The sequence below is a fragment of the Lacerta agilis genome, chromosome 4 (genome assembly GCF_009819535.1).
Source record: "Lacerta agilis isolate rLacAgi1 chromosome 4, rLacAgi1.pri, whole genome shotgun sequence".
Classification (NCBI taxonomy): Eukaryota; Metazoa; Chordata; class Lepidosauria; order Squamata; family Lacertidae; genus Lacerta; species Lacerta agilis.
The window spans coordinates 99,458,506-99,475,105 of NC_046315.1; positions in this window are offsets into that span (position 1 = coordinate 99,458,506).

Here is a 16,600-nt window from a genome sequence, read left to right on the forward strand (position 1 = left end):
CCTTTAGAAAACTATAACATCTTTGATATCAGTGTAAGAAGCAGCCGTAATTAAGAGCCGTGGCTCATGGCTGGTGAAGTTCTGCAGGCAGCCTTAGTACATGTTGCTTCCAGCACCACCTCCTGGGAAGAACAAAGTGTGCGGCAGAGCAGGGGTCACGGCTGAACCATCACTTGAGACACGGAAGGCAAGCAATGGGGTTTTAGCTGCTACATTTCTTTAAAATTCCTGCAGTTTATATTAACATATTCTATTGAAAGAACTTCGTTTATCTTTCCTATAGTAATGGAACCCCTGTGCCAGGTTTCTGGAAAGCAGTACAAAATGCATGCCCAGTTTCACTGTCTGGTCTCTGTGGGCTGTTATATTTCAGCTGCTTTAATGTGTTGTTAAGTTTTTATTTCCTTCTTGATTTCCATTTGTACTTGGAAGGAATGACAGTACACTTGTGGCTCTTAACTTGTTGCTTGGTTGAGAGAACGTGGGTCTGGATAGTCAGGTTGTGGGGAGGAATGTGAGAGAGCTGCTGCCATCCCAAGGACGCTAGGGCAAGGAATATATGGTGCTTGGGGCAGGATGTGTCACCAGAGCAGGCAGAATAGGTGCTTGCTCACTGTCCCCTTATTCTCACCAACCCCCCCCCCCCCCATAGCTGCTTGTTCTACTAGCCCTCTGACATTATGTGCTGCTACTAAAGGCCAGGCTGGGTCATAATAAGGCTGCAGTCATTCATGATTTAACTGTGAAGGATAAAGAAGACCTGGCATGCCCTGCTGAGATGTGGGCAGGTGAGCTGGAGGGGCCAGGCCTGACTCTGCTGTGCCCACCAGCATCCTTGGTGCAGCGCTGTGCTAGGGCCGCAAGACTGAAGTGGTACTCCATCTGATTACCATTTCATGAAACCTCCTGCACTCAAAGCTGGCGTAGAGGGTCTGAATCTGGTGATTGGCCATAGAAACGATCTAGGAATACTTCCAGAGTATCCTGACTGAGCTGGCTGAGGTGGTCTGCTATGATTTTGGAAGAACCAAGAGCAATTGTTCCAATCTAGGCAATCTCAACTTTCACATGGAGTCCAGTTCTGGATTTCCTGCCCTCTATGGCTACAATGGGGTTTTCACAAGATGTTGGCAGAGCACACCTTCAGTGTTTGGTTTTATTTTTCCACCCACTGGTGAGAATGGTGGTGTGGAAGTAGGAGGAGTCCACAGTGCCTTTGTCTTGGTCAGACTACCTCTTGGTAGAGTTTGGACTTCTGGTTGTAGTTTCTCTTTACAGCGATTGAGGATGCTCTGTCTTACGAGGCGCATGCAATCCAAAGAATTCCTGAATGCTTTGGGGCATTTTCCAGCAGAATGAACCAGGTAATCTCATATGGTTTTGGTCTCACTGTGGAACAATGAGACAAAGCAAGCTGTCAGCACATTCAACCTCAAGCACCATGCAAACCTGTCAGTCACTTAGAACTTTAAGAAGCTAGAGATCATAGAGCCCATGTGACAACTAGGTTTCATATGGTGCAAGTCTCATTCTGAAGCTGAATGAACATTAGTTAGACAACACAATCATGCCGACTGTATGGCAGAGCAAGCAGCAAAGAAGACTGACCCAGCAGAGCTTTCCCAAGTGGTCCAAAGGCTGATTACACATGTTGTGGCGAATGGACCTCTGGTGGTCTTTGAGGTCCTTTGCTACCATTTTGATTTGTGCTTTAAGCACAAAGTCACTTGACTCCAGAAAGAGTTTGATAGCACAGTTTCTGTTGAGGAGTCCAATGCCACAACTAACCTGGTGCTGTGGAATCCATTCCAGCTGATGTGGCATTACAGTGGTACCTCAGTTTTCGAGCGTCTCCATTGACGAACGTTTCAGTTTTTGAATGCCGTAAACCCAGAAATGAATGCTTCGGTTTTCAAACACGCCTTGGAAGTTGAACAGGAAACGCGGCTTCAGTATTGAGATTTCCATTTTGAGTTTTCGGTTTTCGATCGTTTTGGAACTCGAACAGTCTTCCAGAACGGATTATGTTTGAAAACCGAGGTACCACTGTATAACATCATTATATTATCATCATCATTAAATTTCTATGCCGCCCTCATATGAAGATCACAGGGCACTTTTGGGCTCAACTGCTGGTTATTGTGTATCACTGTTGAGATACTGACTATGTATATTTTTTTTGCTGTTTTATGGATATACAGTGGTACCTCGGTTTTCGAATGTAATCCATTCTGGAAGACTGTTTGAGGTTCTGAAATGCTTGGAAACTGAAAACTCAATACAGAAGCCGCATTTCCTGTTTGACTTCTGAGGCATGTTCAAAAACCAAAGCATTTACTTCCGGCGTTTGAAAACCGAAATGTTCATCAATGGAGATGTTCAAAAACAGAGGTAACACTGTGTTATGTTCACTGCTGAAATACTTTATTTATCTTGCAGCATATTATAATAAATGCATAGCTTTTATAGACATTGTTTCTGCAGTATTTATAGTAACATTGTATACTAGTATGACTGTATTTAATAATATCTTACATTATAAGGTTGTCACTACTGTTCACTACCAAAATTATTTATGCCAATAAATAAAAAGAGAAATTGTGTGAGGCCTACCTAATCTACGCTGGATGTGATTTACAGATTAGATTAAATGAGCTGAAATAAAATATATTAATATTCAACAAAATCCAAACTATACAGTAAGAGACAGTGTGCCAGAGTCCCTAAGAATAAATGTGAATTATTATTATTGTTATTTATTTATTTATTTATTTATTTATTTATTTATTTATACCCCACCCATCTGGCTGGGTTTCCCCAGCCACTCCGGGAGGCTCCCAACAGAATATTAAAGAGAATAAAAATCAAACATTAAAAACTTCCCTAAGCAGGGCTGCCTTCAGATGTCTTCAGATTTAAGTCAGATAGTTGTTTATTTCCTTGACATCTGATGGGAGGGTGTTCCACAGGATGGAGAGATGTGCAAAACACTCTCAATAAATGTAGCTTGCCTGTTGAAATTATTTTGGCTTTCTCCCAAATTCTGCATGTTTTACCTGAGGGGAAACACCCAAATTTACTTTGCATTTTCCTATAAGTGAAATATGGCTGGTACCTTTTGCCCTGGGCCTTCCCTTTGGCTATGAAGGTAGAAATGTTTAGACTCAATCTCATATTGTGAGAATCATTCCTTTGCTTACTGTACTGCTTAACATGTTGTACTCATTTAAAGCTATCCATGATATAAAAATAAAGAAAGACTAGAAACTGTGGGCCAACATCCTGCCAATGCCCCTTGAGAAGGAAACTCCCCTCATTCATTTATTATTTCCCGCAGAATACACCCGCCTCTCCCCAAGCCTGGCTGTGGTCCCTGGGGCATTAAGAGACATTCAGAAAGTCGGCTCTGCTTTGAAATGAAGTGTACAGCTACTAATGTTCCCATGGATTCGCTTACAACTATATAAATCTTGCAAAGTTATTAGAACAGTGACCTAAAGACTTAGCAAGCCATTTGGAGAAGAACATCAGCTCCTTAACATTTGACTGCAAGAAAGGTTCATGAAAATAGATACCCTACTCAGAATCTAAATTACTCATTAGGAAATCACATGGAGTATTTTATATGCCTGGCCATTTCTAATGAATGTATATGTTCCTGTTCTTGGTGATTATTTCTAGCATAATATGACACCATACAGTATACTTCACATAATTGCACATTGCAAAATGCACACCATGCCAAAAGCTAATCAATCACTTTAGGACTAACTTTAGATTCAGTATAGTTGCCTACCTTATTTTTATAACAGCCTTCAACTACAGTACAGTGGTACCTTGGGTTAAGTACTTAATTCATTCTGGAGGTCCGCTCTTAACCTGAAACTGTTCTTAACCTGAAGCACCACTTTAGCCAATGGGGCCTCCCGCTGCCACTGCGCCACCAGAGCATGATTTCTGTTCTTATCCTGAAGCAAAGTTCTTCACCTGAAGCGTTATTTCTGGGTTAGCGGAGTCTGCAACCTGAAGCGTGTGTAAGCCGAGGTACCACTGTAGTGTATCTGAAGAAGTGTGCATGCACACGAAAGCTCATACCAAGAACAAACTTAGTTGGTCTCTGTAACGGATGGGTCCTAGGTTAAGGGCTTTGGAGTATCCCCAGGGAGTTAAGGGTTAAGTTGCACTCCGTTAGAATGACAGTTTGCTGTTGGGAGGCGGGACATTCCGCACTTTAAAAAGAAGGGAGCAGCCGTTGAGAGAAGGGGAGTGGGCGGAGGGAGAGTGGTGACCTAACCACCACTATCGTGGCCCCCACGCCCTCTACCTTCCAGTCACCACTCTCCCTCCGCCCACTCCCCTTCTCTCAATGGCAGTTTAGACGGACCTCAAAGTGCAGGTGGGGGTGGGCGTGTAAGAGTACACGGCACGCCACCGCAGAAAAATAAATAGTAACGGGGAATTTGAGAGAGGTACCATCGCAGTCTCTAAGGTGCTACTAAAAGGAAATTTATTCATTTATTTGTTTGTTTATTGACTATGGCAGACCAACATGGCTACTACCTACCTGTAGTCTTCAATTACAGTATCCTGGAGAAATGTACTCTCTTCTGTTTAATCCTTTATAAGTATTTGGCGGGAAACAGACCAGGGAGGAGGTGGAGAGCAGAGCTTGAAATTGTACATACAGCCCACATTAAACATAAGCAAAATCTGCGGGCAAAAAAAAATCTAATTTCCCGTTCTGTCAAAGCAGATTTTCTATGGCAAGTCTATTATTCAATAGGTGGTTTGGTTTGCACTAGTATTCCTTCAATATTGACAATATTACTGTTGCTTGATTATTGACTGTATGTTATCTATACAAATGTGATTAAAAATGGTGGGATGGAATTCAGACTAGGATTCAGAAACTGAATTTTAAATTTTCTTTTCTGGCAACAAATCTAGTATAAATTGATGAGGTTCTATAGACAGAATGTGACACAAAATTTGGTGTATCAAAACTGACCAATTAAATGCACTTAAGGGTTAAGGACATCAAGATACAAGAAGACAAGCAGGGTTAGGATCCAGTGGATCACCAGCTGATTCTTGAGGTTCCCAGAACAGTTGGGATATGCTGTTGCAGCAAACCTCCACCTCAGTATGACTCCTATAAATATATATTTTTAACCACCGCAGGTCATATTTTTGGATTTTGTGTGAGGGAAATCTTAGATACTTGGAGACTCAAGCAAAAGTTGAACAAATAAGAAACATTTATTATAGAACAACGTGGATAAAACAAAGGATGTATCAGGAGGTATTGTTCTTTCTGGAAACAGTTAACTTGTTAATAATCTAAATTGAATGGATCTTACAGGCTTCTAAACAAGGTAGTAAACTTCAGTTGCTTAATTCAGTTATTATGCTTCAGTTACATGTTACAGGTTTCTAGCCTAGATTGTCAATGCTCAGCTTATTTCCAGTTACTTCACTTCAGCTCCTTAGCTTAGTTTTTGCATAGGTGTTACAGCTTAATACTTTGGTCCTTAAGCAAGGTGGAACTTTCTGTCAGATCCCCAGCCTTCTGTCAATGACACTCCTGAGGTACTTCTGGCAGTATAACAGACCCAGGAAATCACCTCACCCCTCTTAACTGGCTTGGGAGTGTTCTCTAGCTAGAAGATCTCTCCCCTATGGCTAGAAGGAGACCCATGGAGACTTTATCTCACAGCTTCTAATCTCCTGCTCAAACTCAGCCCTCCAGTTCACTCCTGTCTGAATACTCTCCCAAGATGCCACACTTTGTCTTCCAGTCTAAGCTCAGGAGACTCCTTTCCCTCAGAGTGGATGTCACACACAGAGAGACCAGGACCAACACTCTCTAAGTCTCCCTCTCTCCCTCCTGCTCTCTCTCCATCCCTCTCCCTCTCCAACTCTCTCCCTCAGAAATGGCTCCATGCTGGCTCCACCCATCTCTGACTGTCTGTCTTGGTAGCCAATCAGAGAGAGGCTCCAGCCCCCTGGTGGAATTTCTGAGGAACTGCATCACCAGACTGGTCTGGCTCTGCTTATCTCCTGCATTCCTGGTTCAGTCAGAGATGCCCTGGTGCATCTCCCCCATTGGGCTCAGCTGGGATGTCTTTGGAATTTGGGGAAAAACATTACAAAATAAATAAAATGGAAATTTAACTTGATAGGGTCGTGCCCTGGTTGCTCTAAGGCAATAAGACAGCAATGGAAACACAATGAATGAGACTTAGAAGGGGGCTGAGACATAAAGCCTACCCACCCCCAAAAAACTCACAACACACACACACACACAATTAATAGAAGTACAAACCTGTCTACATACTAAACATTTGAAGGACGATGACTAATAATACTACCAGTTGAGAATTGACACAGCAAGCTTAATAAATTATGGGACTAACAGTATAATGGAAAACAACCCCACCATGTTCATTAAGTTTTACCTCAGCATCACAAACAGTGCCAAGCAAATAAATTACTAGTTCTAGGACCAAATGAAATCAAAATTATGTACTAAATTGATTGAGACATCTTTTGAAAGCTGGAACAATGTGCTGTTTTGTTGTTGCTGGTAGGGGAAAATATGAAAGAGCATCATGATCACCCAGTTTGAACTCAACTTGTTTAAGACAAGAGTTGCCACAAATGTAGAAACTGAAAATGCATCTGGAGATACTTTTTTAGAACCTGTGAAGAAAGTTTGAGAGACCTCTGGGAATTTTGTGGGAAATTACTGGGAGGACCGAAGATTCAGATTTCCAAATTTTTATACGTGTTTGGGGCACAGATTGGCCCGATCCAAATTGGCTTGCATAGCCTTACTGGAAACTACTCCAAATCCCCACTGCAGACAATAGAAAAAATTGTTTGCTTTAAGATGATGTTTGTTTTACCCTTCTTTTGCCTTATTTTTACTTCAGGGTTCCACTTTTATTTGGATGTGTTTCATATTTAGCAATAAGGTTGAATTTCTCTCTCACTGAATGTGCTTGACATGCTCTGCTAGCCTACAAAATGGCTGCTTATAGGTTATGTACTATTGCATATTTCTCCAGAACCATGCATTTTAACAGTTATGAAGGGATGCAACTATTTATTAGCCTTATTGATTGTAGAAATGAGCAGGCTATCCCAGCCTTCCCTGGATTGTCTCAGAAAATGCTCCCCCCCACAAACACCTTCTCTCCCAGCACTCTGCTCCCCCTCGCCAACCTTGCCCCATCCCTTTAATTACTTTGAAGCTGTTGGTAGAAGCAGCACCGGGCAGCGTGTTCTCCTTCATGGAGAGCACGTGTTGCGGGGGGGGGGGGCAGCAAGTCACCCCTCCAGAGTTGGGCAGGAGCGTACAGATGGGTCCTTGGTGTTGTGGGGGAGATTTCTATGTTGCAATGTGTTGATGGACAGCCCAGTGGGTTTAGAATGCTTGGCACGCCCTGCAATATTCCTCTTTGCTGTGTGCAACAGATCACCCTCCCTTCCCCGCTCCCTATTATTAGGCCTCTGCTTTGACCTTGCTATGTCTGTCATGGGGTCATCTGCTTTTGAGGCAGGGGCCTGGTAGGAATTTTTTCAGTTGGCTGATTGGCTAGTGCCTTCTGGTTTTCGCCTACTGCGTAGCAGTTAGTCACAACTTGTAAGGATGGCGGTTAGGCATTGTTTTTTGTGTTCGTCACCGGAGGGGTAAAGATTGGCTGTGCCTGCCCCTCCAATGCTGCTGCTGCTGTGCAGGGAATTCCATTAATGGAATCCAGGGGCTCACCATGCTTTTGTCTGTATCCCCCACGCAAGAGCTCCTGGGAGCATTTGGGGAGAGGCGAGGGTCAGACCCCCAGCTCCTATTCTCTCCCCAAAGTGTTTTCCCTTTACTGACGGTCGTCAGTTCTGTCCCCAGTGGGACAGATAGTCTAAACCAATGCTTATGCAACCACTCACATATTAGATATTTTAATAAAGTTGTGGCCAAAATTATGCCAAAAACCAAAACCTAAATTACTGTCTGTGGTGTGAGTTATTCTGAGGGGTGGTTGGGGACCTCGGCGCGCAACACAGCCAAGGAAGGAATAAAGCTCTACATCAGGATCTACTGCCTGAGGCAGCCACCTCCCCGGTCTCATGGATGGGCCAGTCCTGGGGGCATGGGAAGAGAGAAGGGGGGCCTATCCCTGCTCTCTTTGATGTGCCTTGGTGCATCCTCAGAGCACCTTGCAGAAGTGGTCTTGGAGAAGATCAAGGTGGCTGGATTGTTCTGTTGGAACTGCATACTGTCCTTCACCTGATGTGTGGTTATGAAGTGAATCATGTCTCAGACTTGTTATTCAGATGCAAATTCTCCAAGCACTGTTTGCTGGGGGGGGGGGGTTTAGTGGGTTTTTAGCACACATGTTGCAATCTGTGCTTTTCTACTCCCCCCCCCTTTGCAGTGAACTCTAAAAGCTTCTTAATTTTGTTTTTCAAAGTGTGCCTCAGCCTTAATTTTCATATAACTTACATATAGCTGTTGTTGCTATTATTTCTTTACTCCTACTATTTAATGTTATTTTGAAATCACTGTTCGTCGAGATGCTATTTATAGAGAGCTGTTTTTAAATGTTCACTGCTAAATCATTGATAATTGGATTTTAGTGTGAACTCTCAATCTGGATGCTAATAATTGAACTCGTAGCCATGGCAATAGTTCAGTTTCCACTCTGTTTTCAAGCATTGCATCTCCTGATGTGAAGAGGCACCTCTAGCCTCCCCAATGCAGTCATGTATTTTGGGGGTTTTGGCAGCTTTATTTGTGACAAGAAACATCTTTATTTCAAGGTACATGAGGATAAGTAGTAGATATAATTCAGATAATAGCCCAGAAGCCTATCATATACCAAGGCTGACATTCACAACTACCCTATGAGACCTTTGCACTGATTGAGGATTCCTACAAGAGACTGCTGGATGCACTAGCCTGGTCATCTTAGCAGCAATTGGGATGATGGTCTGTTTTGCAGCAGGAGAGAAAGGAACGAACTGATCATGCCGCCCCTTGAATGATGATCAGCATTATCACCAATGCAGGTGACTCTCCCCACAACCTCCAAATTTGTCATTTAATTTTTTAATGTCCACACCCACTGGCAGAGGAAGAGGAGTGGGGGGGGCGCACCGCCCCCGGCAGCGCAATCCCGGTGGGGTTCCATCGTGGTTGCCCCCCCCCATGCTGGGCGCAATGCCCCCACAGGCGGCATGCCACGCCCCCAGGACATGCATCTCGCCCCTGTGGGCAGCTTGCCACACCCCTGGGACACACACCAGCCCTGCCCCTGCCTGCTCTCCGCCCCCCCTGGTGTCAGAGCATGAAGCTCCGCCACTGTCCATGCCCAGTTATGCACTTTGGAAACATCTGTTTTCACACGCATTCAGTGCGCTGCTTGCTCGGCCAGAAAAGGGTTGGCCATTTTCTCGTAGGCACTGCCAGTTAGGACCAACAGGGAAATTTGTAGCTTAGTCTCCCTCCCCCCCCTCTCTCTTCTCTCTCTCTTTCATCTATTTTTATTGATACATATCCAAAGATATACAAATGTTCATACCCAATGCAAACTATAGCAGAATAAAGGAAATACTTTTAATATATAATCTAAAAAGAAACAAGCAGAAAAGAAGAAAAAAAGGAAAAGAATCGGAGGTGGATGGGCAGGGGACGAATAGATAACCAGCTAGTCACTAAAATACGGTAGTAATCCTGCACTGCAATCCATGATGGAAGTTTAGGTTGTCCGAGGCTGATCCAAGATGCAAATGTGACCAGGATGTGGACCCTGGGCTGTTCAAGTAATCCGAGTCACCCTAGTTATTACAGCTGGCGTGAGATCTATACAGGGCCACCTCCCCGGCCCATCAAAAGCCCTGGTGTTATCCTGTGCCTGTGGCTGCCTCGCTTTGTAGCCACAGGGAAGGATACCCTGCATCCTGCTTGGGAGAATGTTGGAGCAAAGTGTCAGGAATCTGCCACTACCATAGTACTAGCATTTTTTGATGCTGCAGGCATTTTGGACAACTCAGGGACAACTGCATTAGGATGGCTCAATGTGTTTCAGATTTAATAGCAACATTCCAAACAATTATAATGAGTAGTAATTGGCAGACCTGCCCAAGTCTGCTGCAGAAATAATTAGCTGGTAAAGGAGTGGAGTTGTTGATATTAATTGCATTTTATTGTTTTTATGATGTATTGTGAACCACGCTGAAATTAAGGGTAGTCTGTAAATGGAATGAATGAATAAACAGATACACAATGGAGTGAGGGAAACAATAGGAGATGTTGTTGAGTGAGTGTGTTTAAAGGACGAAGGGTTTGCTACAAGATGAACAGTACCTGGAACTTATGCCACCTATCAGAAAATGGCCTACAGAACAAATTTTATTTAACAGAATAATTTGAGTGAGAGAATTTAAATCAATAACTTTCAATCTAGAAGTAAAGTAAATAAATCTAGAAGTAAAAAGTAAAGTAAAGTAAATAAATCTAGAAGTAAAGAGGAGGGGAGGGAGAAGCAGAGGTGGACTGTAAGAGAGGATGGAATGAAATAAACAGGTAAATGTGAATGACTACCTCATCAACAGGCCTTAGAAACTTTCAGAGGGTATGGAATTACCTTCCCTGTTGTACTTTTCCAACCTGGCCCCTGGTCCCCACAAGCTAACACAGCATCACCCCTGAGATTCTTCCAGACACCCTCCCCCCAAATGAAAGTGGACCCCCCCGGACACTGGACACCTCATGCCACTTGACCCAGAGAGGCTCCAGTAGTTCCTATGTGCTACAGCCTTCATAGCTATGCTATCTTTATCCAACTCATCTACAGATACAGCTGTATGTTCCGTCTCTACCTTCCCATCATTATTGTGCCCCATGAAAAGGTGTATAGTTGTAAAGGAAGCTGATGCAATGAAAAACTATTGCAGATATTAATATGGCACAGCACAAAGCAATTGGATGCATAAAATAATTATTCCTTTTGGAATAAAAATTGTCCAGATCCATAAGTATTCTTCAAAGCTTTACTAACCAGAACTTCTTCAAAAACAGGTACAAAACTTCAATGCTACACCCAGAAATTTGTATAAAGCATATGCATATTCAAGCACAGGTTCTTCTTAAATATAAAGCATAATTACAATCAGAGCTGAAATCAAGTCTCTGTCTCTCCCATAGCTTACATTAGTCTCCATCCAGCCTAAGGCTTTGCAGCTCCTGGAGAGGCATGTCACATCCTTTTGTTCTCTGTGGCGTCCAGAGAAAGACTAACAGGCAACGCCCTTCAAGATGGTGAATTTGCAATTTAATACCTTAATTACATGATCTAAGGTTAAACACTTGTGTGAGGGCTAGTAGAGAACAACAGTTAATTGCGTGTTCAGATCCCGAGACCTCCCCCACAACTTTAGAGAGCCAGTGTGGTGTAGTGGTTAAGAGTGGTAGACTCGTAATCTGGGGAAGGAGAATGTTAGCCGCTTTGAGACTCCTTCGGGTAGTGATAAAGCAGGATATCAAATCCAAACTCTTCTTCTTCTTCTTCTTCTTCTTCTTCTTCTTCTTCTTCTTCTTCTTCTTCTTCTTTATTAATTACATATAAGTGAGTGGTTGCATAGTCTCTGGTTCAACTAGCTCCCTACTCCCATGCTCCCCGGGACTCAGGCACAGGGACAACCCCCTACAAGGGGTTGACCAAACCAATTAGAATCATAGAATCCTAGAGTTGGAAGAGACGACAAGGGCCATCGAGTCCAACCCCCTGCCAAGCAGGAAACACCATCAAGGCATTCCTGACAGATGGCTGTCAAGCCTCCGCTTAAAGACCTCCAAAGAAGGAGACTCCACCACACTCCTTGGCAGCAAATTCCACTGTCAAACAGCTCTTACTGTCAGGAAGTTCTTCCTAATGTTTAGGTGGAATCTTCTTTCTTGTAGTTTGAATCCATTGCCCCGTGTCCGCTTCTCTGGAGCAGCAGGAAACAACCTTTCTCCCTCCTCTATATGACATCCTTTTATATATTTGAACATGGCTATCATATCACCCCTTAACCTTCTCTTCTCCAGGCTAAACATACCCAGCTCCCTAAGCCGTTCCTCATAAGGCATCGTTTCCAGGCCTTGGACCATTTTGGTTGCCCTCCTCTGGACACGTTCCAGCTTGTCAGTATCCTTCTTGAACTGTGGTGCCAAGAACTGGACACAGTATTCCAAGTGAGGTCTGACCAGAGCGGAATACAGTGGTACTATTACTTCCCTTGATCTAGATGCTATACTCCTATTGATGCAGCCCAGAATTGCATTGGCTTTTTTAGCTGCTGCATCACACTGTTGACTCATGTCAAGTTTATGGTCTACCAAGACTCCTAGATCCTTTTCACATGTACTGCTGTCAAGCCACTTTACATTTCTCCCTGTTAAAATTCATCTTGTTTGCTTTGGCCCAGTTCTCTAATCTGTTAAGGTCATTTTGAAGTGTGATCCTGTCCTCTGGGGTATTAGCCACCCCTCCCAATTTGGTGTCATCTGCAATTTGGTGTCATCTGCAAACTTGATCAGGATGCCCTCAAGCCCATCATCCAAGTCATTGATAAAGATGTTGAATAAGACTGGGCCCAAGACAGAACCCTGTGGCACCCCACTAGTCACTTCTCTCCAGGATGAAGAGGAGCCATTGATGAGCACTCTTTGGGTTCGGTCAGTCAGCCAGTTACAAATCCACTGAATAGTAGCATGGTCTAGCCCACATTTTACCAGCTTCTTTACAAGAATATCATGGGGCACCTTGTCAAAGGCCTTGCTGAAATCAAGATAGGCTACATTCCCTTCATCTACCAGGCTTGTAATTCTGTCAAAAAATGAGATCAGATTGGTCTGACATGACTTATTTTTCAGAAACCCATGCTGACTTGTAGTGATCACAGTGTTCCTTTCTAGGTGCTCACAGACCGTTTGCTTAATGATCTGCTCTAGAATCTTTCCTGGTATTGATGTCAGGCTGACTGGGCAGTAATTAGAGTCCTTGGATTCCTTTAACGGAATACCCTTTACATAGGGATTGACACACGACGGCATAGCAAGGTCAATCGTTATATATATAAAAAACAATCCTAAATATATGGAGAGGTGGCTGAGTTTCCAATGCATGAGTGAAAAGAGGAAGCTCACCCTTTTGGCCATTTTCTTCTTCCCATTGGCCAAATTCCACCCAGCAGCGAGGGACCTCCAATAGGGTGTTGCGGCTATCCAAACGACCCACCCACAACCTTAGAGGTTCAGTCACATTGAACTCACCACAACACATGCCCTCTGTGAGGAGGGAACAATTTATCAACTCAGTTAGAGGCTTAGAGAGCCCTTTCTAGCTTATTATACTCAAATGGAATTTTCCAATGTTAAACCCTTACCAACATAAACATAAGCATTCTTCATTTCCATGTGCAATTAAACAATTATACTCCTCCTGGCAAATAGAAGGGGAAGAAATGGAGGCAGTGAGAAATTTTACATTCTTGGGTTCCATGATCACTGCAGATGGTGACAGCAGTCACGAAATTAAAAGACGCCTGCTTCTTGAGAGAAAACAATGACAAACCTAGACAGCATCTTAAAAAAGCAGAGTCATCACCTCGCCAACAAAGGTCTGTAGTTAAAGCTATTGTTTTCCCAGTAGTGATCTTTGGAAGTGAGAGCTGGACCATAAAGAAGACTGATCACCAAAGAATAGATGCTTTTGAATTATGGTGCTGCAGGAGACTCTTGAGAGTCCCATGGACCACAAGAAAATCACACCTATCCATCAGGCCTGACTACTCACTGGAAGGACAGATCCTGAAGCTGAGGGTCCAATGCTTTGGCCACCTCATAAGAAGAGAAGAGTCCCTGGAAAAGACCCTGATGTTGGGAAAGATGGAGGGCACAAGGAGAAGGGGACGACAGAGGACGAGATGGTTGGACAGTGTTCTTGAAGCTACCAACATGAGTCTGACCAAACTGCGGGATGCAGTGGAAGACAGAAGTGTCTGGCGTGCTCTGGTCCATGGGGTCACAAAGAGTCGGACACGACTAAACGACTAAACAACAACAACATTACTATAAAAGGTATGCAAAAAAAATTATTGTTCCTGAAGAATAAATATCCTAAAATGCTAATGTATTTCAGGCCATTAAAACTTTTGATATGTTGCACTTTTTATAGCCATTTCCCCAACAGAATTATGGCAGCCTACCAAAGCCACTGGAACATGCGTGGTGGTGTGGTCTAAACCACTGAGCCTAGGACTTGCTGATCAGAAGGTCAGCGGTTTGAATCCCCATGACGGGGTGAGCTCCCGTTGCTCTGTCCCAGCTCCTGCCCACCTAGCAGTTTGAAAGCACGTCAAAGTGCAAGTAGATAAATAGGTACCACTCCAGTAGGAAGGTAAACGGCGTTTCCGTGCGCTGCTCTGATTCGCCAGAAGCAGCTTAGTCAAGCTGGCTACATGACTGTCTGTGGACAAACGCCGGCTTCCTCGGCCTATAGAGCGAGATGAGTGCGCAACCCTAGAGTCATCCACAACTGGACCTAATGGTCAGGGGTCCTTTTACCTTTACCTACCAAAGCCACTGCCAATATTAGAAGGTTCATGCTCCAGTGCCAAATCATAGCATTGAGAACAGCAGCAGCCAGGGAAGGTGGGGCGTGGGGAAGCAACCAAATAGCTGATAGCCAATCAGGGAAAGTGAAACCACAACTGAGCTTGTGTTTGAAACCACATCCAAAACGCTCACTTTTTCTTAAAGCTGGGACTCTGTGGTCTGTGGAGAGGTATCTGAAAGGCCTTTCACAAGTCGAGTGCTGAAGCTTCTCTGCATGCCATGGACTGTATGCCAGAGGTTCATCTCACGATGCAATATGTCTTGTTCCTGGCCTTGATAGAAACTATGTCAAAAAATGCCTCAGGACAAGAGTGATAACAGCAAAAATGTTTAAGTTAATTTATGGAGAGGAGGACACTGTGAATGTTTCCTGAACCACTTTAAACTTTCTCAAAATAGCATTGCAGCAGGGGACTGATAGTTGACGACTGTGTTCACAGATTGGTAACCTTGCTGTAATTTTCTGAAGAAAGATGTTCTTCTTCACTGGACCTGTCTCAGCTTTGTATTTATTTTTTTTCTTTTCTCCTTCAGAGCTCACACAGTTATTGTAACATTCTCAAATATTTCTATCATGCTTTTTTTGAAATAATTAAATTTCCTTTGCACGACTTGGCTGATGACAAGTGCCAAATAACTCCGAGGCTCATTCAGGCATTCAGAGCAAGGAAAGACCACTCATCTGGATAAAATCTTGTCTGAAGGAATCTTGGTATAATTATATGGTGTTAATGAAGGCCATGTGTACAGGCGGTTCTCACTATTAACCTCTGTGTTCCTGTATCAAGAGTAATGCAGATCAGTCATTTTAAGTTAAAGCAAATAAGTAGCTTTTAAACAAAATATTTGTTGCATAAAAGGTGGTTTTGTAATAGGTTATCCTATGATTCCCTTAATTAACATGGCAGCATTCTTCCTCTTATTGGCCATATTCATCTGGCGGTTTCATTTTAAGCGAAGTTGTCTGCACAGCCCATGAGCCATGGATGTGGACCAGTCCGGGGCTCGAGAAGTTTCATGTTTGTGTTGCTGGGACTGCAAAAGCAGGGACTCCTATGTACCTCTTAGGCAGTTATAGAATACATAGCTGGTGTGGCCTGTTTGGTTTGGTAGGATAATTGTTAAATATATTCTCAGTACTCAAGGAACTTTAAATCAGCTTAACTTGAGCTGTTCTTATCTAGTTTTATTGATCATAATGATATAAGCTTTTCAGCTTATAAACAGAAGAAATACCTGTCCTCTCCCCAAGGGGGGTAGGGGAAATGGAAGGGAAAGCGCTTCCTTTTAGCAATGGAGAAATTTGCACCAGATCACTTAATCACTTACCTTCCCTAAATCACGGAATATTCCATTCCAGTTTCCACTACACAAGGGAAACATACTTTTGGAGCAGACTCCACTTGTAAGTTGATTGAAAGGAAACAGCCTTTGCATGATCCCCCTTCATGTGCCGTACAGGTGAAAAGGCACCCCATTTGATGCCCTTGACCAATGCCAGGCCACCACTGACCCTCCCTCCTAGGGCAACCACACTAATCATGAACATCCACGGGGCGGGACTGGATAATCCACATTGGGGATGGAGCCACCTGTATCTTCCTATGGATCACACAAGGAGGGCGATATGGAAGCACCTTTGGCGGCAATCCCTGGAGCAGGAATAATGTTTGACAGCTGCTTGCTGTAGGTGCCAGGCAGCCCACACGATCTGCTAGTGTGCAGATAGAGCATATGATAGAACTTATGGACACAGTAAGGGACTTACAACCATGCTGACTAGCACATGAAGCATCGCAACATGGAAGCTGTTTTCTTTCAGCTGGTGCCCATGTGCCACTGCTTCACAGATTTATTCGTTGTATTCAGCCCAACTTTATAAGATCAGCAGGTGCAACTTATCCATTCCTAGTACACAAGTGACAGCTGTTTATCCTC